Genomic DNA, 7,768 nt, shown 5'->3' with positions numbered 1-7,768 from the left:
GTTTTAGTGGGGCAAACATCCTGAAGCATGTTTGGTCTTTTTAAATTGAACAGCTAATGCAAAGCTAGAATAACAGAGATATTGATTAATGTTAAACATAATTTAAGACATGACTTCAAATCTAATTTTATTTGTATAGCACATTTAGGCAGCAAGGCATTTCAAAGTGCTTTACATAATTAAAATAAAAACAGCATGTGACATTGAATAAACTGTGAGAGATTTTTAAAGATAAAAACATTAAAACCCGCGCTCCTTTTAGGACTTCAGTTAAACGTCGTTTAACTGGGACTCTTAACCCTCTGGGACTTTAGTCAAAAACACCGTTTGACAAGGACTCCAACCTCTAGGTTCCTAGTTGAACGCCGTCAACTGGGACTATAAACCCCGTAGGACTTTAGTTAAACGTCGTTTAACTGGGACGTTTTCCGGGGGGCTTTGCATCATTAAAACGGAAACGGAAAGAGAAATAAAAAAGTAAAGATAAAGATTTTTTAAAAAGAAGAAAAGATTAAAAAGGTAAAAACATAAAAATAAAAGATTAATGGTTTCTTACCAGCAAATCTGTTCATATTATAAATCATTTCTGCTCACAAATGTGTTTTTCTCTACAGCACATTGACTCGTGCTTTGAATTAAGTCACTTTTCTAAAGACATTTTGAACTCTTTAAAATGAACGAGTCACTACTTCAACTCATTCTCATTCTTGCCACAAGAGGGCGCCGTCGGAGCATGATATGAACCACATGCGTCATCTCTGGAGATGATTTATCTGTCACATCAGTCTCCTTATCAATGTTTGTACCAGTAGGAAAAGCTTTTTATTGAATAGTCCTGCCACCATGAGCTTCTGGAGGTTTTGATTTACATGCCGTCAACAAACGAATTCAAAGAATATAATGGTTGATATTATAAATTAATGCCTTCCATCCATTTATTTTCTTTGGCTTTTCTGGGAGGCGACATTATCAGAAAACAAACAGGAATGTGCGCAAATCTTTATATTCTGAATTCTAATAAAACATTTTCCATTACAAATGTTTGCAAATATTCATCTATGCTCTGCTAATGTCTTAAAAACACAATTTCACAAATGCAGTTGTTTCCATTAAATAAGAAATTAAAGTCACAAATGAATACGCTTTTTGATAGGATAAGGCATCAAATATCGTGGCAGCAACAAATGTGTTAACAGATTTAACAAATTTTTGGTGGCCTTAGGATCGCATCTCTGCTTTGTGCGGATGATGTGGTCCTGTTGGCTTCATCAGACCGTGATCTGCAGCTCTCACTGGAGCGGTTCGCAGCTGAGTGTGAAGCGGCCGGGATGAGGCTCAGTGCCTCCAAATCCAAGGCCATGTTCTTGAGCCAGAAAAGGGCAGAGTGCCTTCTCCAGGTCAGGGGGGTCGTCCTGCCTCAAGTGGAGGAGTTTAAGTATCTCGGGATCAGGCACGTGCAGAGGGGGGAGCTGGGGGTGCTTGAGCACCTGCCCTTTTTGCTCCTTGCCCCCAAGTGCCCTTTTGGTGCCCTTTTAGAACTACTGAGCGGGAGGAGACAGCCAGGTGAGGAAAAACTGTTCTTATTGATCGATTCAGTATTTTTGTCATACAGACATTAGGCTGTTGTTGTTGTGCTATTAGCTAGCTGCTAGCTAACGTCTTTGCTAGCAAAGCTAGATAACTAAAAAGCTTCTCCCCTGTGTCGTTAATGATATCAGTAATTTCTTAGTATTGCTTATGCAATAAGGGCACATCGCCCGTCCAAAACCGATCATCTCCATAATGGATATTTGTCCGATCTTCTAATTTCCTTTGCTGCATAATGTACATTTCATTTATTCTGGCCTTAGGTAAATGTATCTTGAAGGAGAATAACACTTAAATAAAAGTCCAACAAGGATATTCATTTAGAATTAAAAATAACTCACCCTGAATTACCATGATAGATATAATGAATGTAATAAAAGTGTGTCATTAATGAAGGGGAAAAAAACTCAACCCAGAGTTTTAAGTTTAGGGTCTGGTTCGCAGAGTATGAAGTTAAAGTTGTTTCCCAATTATTCAATGGAAAAAAATAACTAACCTCAGTTAAGTGAAATAAAATTGTAATCAAAACTTTTGGAATTGTAATGATTCCTTTAAAGAAAAAGTTTTGTTTAAAAGACTTTTTAAATTAAATAACTAATTTTTACCAAACATAAACATTTATTTGCACACATCAAGATGTCATTTGAGAATAACAAGCAAAACGTTGAGTAACAAACAAAAACTTAGAGTAGCAAGAAAATATTTCAGACAAGCGCAAATAAGTTTGTTTTGCAAAAAAGAAAGTGTCACAGCTGCTGCTGAGCTTTAACCACTCACACCTGATCGTCATCACCCGGATCCCCAGCTGCTGCCATATAAGGACTGATCTTCCCCCTGCATGGCGTCAGATTGTTGTGAAACCCTCAGCGGTAACACTTTCAGGCCTGCTGTAGTAACTTGAGCTAACTGCCTAGTAACTAACCTGTCTGTCTCTTCCTTCTGCCTAGTTGCCTCTCCTGTCCCCGATCCTGACACCCACCTCTGGTTTTGGACCTCCCGGCTTCGACCTCCTGTCTGTCTGACCCTGAGACCTAGAACCTGTTTGACCTGGATTTAGACCCGCTGGCTCTAACCCCCCTGTCTGTCTGACCCCGAGATCTGGAATTCCCTGACCCTGATTTGGATTCCCTGGTTCTGACCCCGGCCTGTCTGACCAAGAAATAGTTTATCTCCTAAATAAACACCAGTTTTTGTATTCGCTGTTCAGTCCCTGCGTCCATCAGTTCCTGAACGTGTCAGAAAGTTAACTTCATGAGTCAAAAATGTGTGATTTTAATTTTTTTTAAAGTTTTTTTTAAGCAAAACTCAGTAGGCTTTTCTCGTGGTGACATACATTAACAATTCAATTTTTGCTTTTGTTTTTTTTTTTTTTCTGCAGATCCACAATAAAGTTTGATGCAGCTCTGCTTTCCTGAATGGACCATCTTCATCTCCACTGCAGCAAATGGGCAGCTCTTTTTTTATAGATTACAGTCAACTAAAAGGTTGCATTGTGCCCTTGTTTATATTTTTAATAGTGTAATTCTGTAAAGACAAAATATGTAAATCAGAGCTACATATCTTGCTAAATTGCGGGTTTGAATATGGCAATACTTTCCTATAACAAAATAGACCTGCAGAAAGAAATTACTAAAAAAAATATCTTACATAGGCAGTGTTATGCTCTATATGGAGATGTTCGTTAGCTTTGATTGTACATGTCACATTTTTGTATTTTATCATTGTTTATTAAACTCTGAAAGCGGTGTGGCTTTGTTAATATTCTGTCCTAAAATGCAGTTAGATGTGCCTTTTTTGTTGTTGAGCACTTGTCCCTTTAGTGGTCTCTGCACGGCCCTGCTCGGGATCTTGTTCACGAATGAGGGAAGAAGGGAGCGGGAGATCGACAGGCGGATTGGGGCAGTGTCTACTGTGAAGCGGGCATTGTACCGATCCGTTGTGGTGAAGAGAGAGCTGAGTCAAAAAACGAAGCTCTCGATTTACCAGTCGATCTACGTTCCCACCCTCATCTATGGTCATGAGCTTTGAGTCATTACTGAAAGAACGAGATCCCGGATACAAGCGGCCAAAATGGGTTTCCTCCGCAGGGTGGCTGGGCTCTCCCTTAGAGATAGGGTGAGAAGCTCGGTCATCCGGGAGGGACTCAAAGTAGAGCCGCTGCTCCTCCATGTCGAGAAGAGCCAGTTGAGGTGGCTCGGGCATCTGGTCAGGATGCCTCCTGGACGCCTCCCTGGTGAGGTGTTCCGGGCACGTCCCACCGGGAGGAGGCCTCTGGGAAGACCCAGGACACGCTGGAGGGACTATGTCTCTCGGCTGGCCTGGGAACGCCTTGGGATTTCCCCGGAGAAGCTGGAAGAAGTGGCTGGGGAGAGGGAAGTCTGGGCCTCTCTTCTGAAACTGCTGCCCCCGCAACCCGACCCCGGATAAGCGGAAGAAAATGGATGGATGGATAAAAGCTGATTTAGGCAAAGCAAAGTTGGGTTTTCAGTAAACGTCTTGATTTATTGTTATACTTTTATACATCTTCTACTGTAAATTTCTACAAATTTGTCCTGTGATGGACAGGCCAATTTGTATCATTCTTGAATTGCATTTGGGGGGCCACACAAAATCACTCCAACGGCTACAAATGGCCCCGGGCCGCTCCATGGATGCCTCTCCCTACAGTATGGAGGGCCACATAGTTATGTCGGGCTGCATATGGTCCACGGACCTAGAGTTTGACACCTGTTCTGTAAACCATAATGACAAGCAATCATGGAAAGTAACACTTTAAATATACTGCTCAAAAAAATAAAGGGAACACTTTAGTGTTCACTTAAATGTTAAAGTGTTCCCTTTATTTTTTTGAGCAGTGTACATCACTCTGATAATGAGTGATATAATGAGTTTTTACTTTTTAATTAAGTCATGACTGGATATAGTAACTTAATGAACTGCATCTGTAACCATCTAGTCAATGGGACGAGATTTTAACCAAATGTTGAAAAGTCTAGTTCAGCTACTCATGGGAAAGGACCAAAGCTGTCAGACTTGGGTCATTTCCTGGCAATTTTGCAGCCATAATAACAAAATATGTCCAAGTTGTAATTTTAGCCTTTGAAACTTTGAACAAAACAACGTAATAAACAGTTAAAGACCTGTTGAAGCTTTCCTTTTTATCTTTTATTGTGAGGCAGAGGGTGATAGTGGAAAGAAGCCTGGAATGCCGCGTCTTCCTATACATTTCCCTCCTGTCCAGTTCAAGGTTTTTGGTATGAAGTGGTTGTGTAAATCAAGTTGAAAGAAAGGTTAACATTTTCCCCTGAATGGACCGATAAGCTCTGAAAAAACAGACGTTTTGTGTCGCTGTCAGCCAATACAACCCCACATTAAAGAGGAGATATTTCAGCTAGTTATTAACAGACGTTGTTCTTCCTTTGTTTCCTTGTTTCCTTACGTATCCAGCCGTTTCTCTGTAACGTAACAACGGTCGGCTCACGTGCACCAGCAGACAGAGACGAACGAGGCATTCTCAAATCTGCGCGCGCTTTTCCACCAGCCCATGACATGTAGTGACATAATCCGGGCGATTACTCACTCGGTATCCACGGAGACGGGACACGCAGTGAAAAAGTCCACGGGAATCCACTGAGAAACTCGCAATATTTCCACCCACTGTTATGTAACTCGCTTGCTGTGGATTTGTTGCCCAATAGGAGCTTCCAGTGGGTTGGTCGCCTTATTCTGCTTAAGAATATTCTAGATTCCGTCTCTGTGACCCTAATTGTAAAATATATATTTAAAAAATTAAGGATAAAGTATTAATAAACGAGGAAGTAATTTGGATACGCTTTTAATATTTAAGCAGTAAATTTATGATCTTTAAAGAAAGCATTATTAATCTACTTTGAATAATTTGTATTTATAAACTATATTGTTAGATCCAGACTATAGACTGTATTATAATATAGCCTATAACTATAAATAATAACTATAGCCTACCTAAAAATCATAGTCACAGTAAGACAAGGTAAGTTTATTTCCAGCTGAATTGGGCCCATTTTTTATTTGTTTTCCAGTTAAACATTGTGCATTACCTAATGAAACAACAGTAAAGTGTCCAACTTGGTTGTTTGGCAACAACAAAAAAGAGGTAATTTTCCAATATTTATTAATGCAAAAACATTTAAGATCATGGTTGGAGAGTGAAAGCTGTAAATAAACTATAGCTTATTTTTTCAAAGATATTTATTTGCACTGTTACATTGTCTATAGTATTTCATTGGAGATTTAGGGTCAGTTTGCAGGTCATTAACCTAAATAGAGAAACCCAGACTGCCATTCCCCAAACACTGGGGTCAGTCAAACTATTTGAGAGTAGCTGCAATAGTTTGACTGGAATTTGGGAGGATAGTTGCAGGTGTGGGGAGTGCTGCTTCTCAAGGCAAAAATAACTCTGACATCACTGTATCCTGAATGCTCCTACTGCTATCAGTTAAACTCACACTGGGACAACAAAACAAAGATCTTTTTTTAAAAACTAAAGCTGATTCAGTCATTCCTTGAAAATGTGGTGTCATCAACAAGATTTGTGATGAGAGACTGCGTCATCCGATTTTGGATAATTTGTCTAAAATAGTCACAATGGCAGATACTGAGCTGCCACGTTTCAAGGGAGGGAAAACAAACATTGCAACCCTCCAGGATTTGCTTTCTTGCACAAATGTAATCTGCACTTGTGTTTGATAAACAGTTACTTGCAGGTGAAACTGAATCCAACCTGCAGGAAACATATTGTCTTTTGTATTTGCACAAGGTACGCCGAAATACAGTCAGGTTGACAGAAATTATCAGCGAATGGACTGGAAAATAGACAAAATTGGGATTGAAATCCTAAATTCATAAATTGTTATACATGTTATAACATGACAGTAAAGCGAATCTGGGTGAAATTCCTCATCATAAACGTAATTTAATTTATATTTTTGTAATTAGAATGCAAACCTTGATCCTCATTTTAGCTGTAAGCTACCAAGATCATCTCACTGGGACTACAAAGTAATTACAGTGAAAGGTTTTATTGCCTAAAACTTTCGGTAAATCATAAACTAAGTGTTCACACAAAGTTCCTGCAGACTTTTATATCTGCCAAGCATTTTTCACATAAATAACATGTTGTATGTGATGTAGGAACAATTTATCTGGAGATTGCATTCTCTCCACACTTTGTACCTGAAAAATAAAAAAGTGTTCACTCAGAAGTATGGTTTGAGTCATCAATTCCAGATCATAGCTCCACTGAATATAGCTCTAACGTGCATTTTGCATCATTTATGTGAAGTCTCTCTTTGAGTACTTCTTGTCACTGATGAACAAAGGTTCCTCTGTTGTCTGAGAGAATTCAGGCCTCTAAAAACTGCATTGATTTTTACAGTCAATATGCTGGGAACTGGGCTAAATAGTAACGTGACTGCGCTGGGAAGCACGGGAAATTTGGAGCGTGACTCATTGCTGGAATAAGCCGACCAGGTCAATAAAAATGGGAGGAGAAACACTTTGTTTACAATTCGAGGCAAGTGTGTAAGTTATCAGGTTCCAGATTTTTATTCTTGTTTGTGACAAGCCTCTAAAGTGACAAAATCACCACAAACCCTGAGAATTGCATTGTTATTGTAAGAAGATTAGTGGGAAAGCTGCAGGTTAATTGTTTAATTATTATTTAATGTGCAGAATAACAGTCTGACATGTGATATGCTGTTCTTTCTATAGCGTTATTTGTAATATTTAGCATATGTTTCACTTTATAAACATTTTAAACAGAACATACATTCACCCAGAGTTCACTTTGTCCATCAAAAACATGACTAAGTGGTAATAGCGCCTGTGTCAAGACCAAAAGATGTAAAACCTGAAAGTGGCAATACATTGATTGCATTACAAATGTATCTTTAAGATGATCAAATCAGAAAAACAAGCAAATTGTTATGATGTACGCTATTTTAGAAGGCAAAGCTCTCATGCTAACACTGTTAGCAACTCAACAAGTAATTTGAAATATGTCAATATGTCTCCTTTTTAGTTAAAAATCAAGAAGCGTAAAAGAATGAAAGTATAGAAAGTGGAAATATTTCAGGGGAAGAAGTGACAAGGCTACTGTTGAGAATAAATAATTCTGTGTTTTCCTTCTATCTCTTTTAGC

The sequence above is a fragment of the Poecilia reticulata genome, chromosome 5 (assembly GCF_904066995.2).
Source record: "Poecilia reticulata chromosome 5, P_reticulata-male-v2, whole genome shotgun sequence".
In the NCBI taxonomy this organism is placed as follows: Eukaryota; Metazoa; Chordata; class Actinopteri; order Cyprinodontiformes; family Poeciliidae; genus Poecilia; species Poecilia reticulata.
This window is presented reverse-complemented; position numbering follows the sequence as displayed.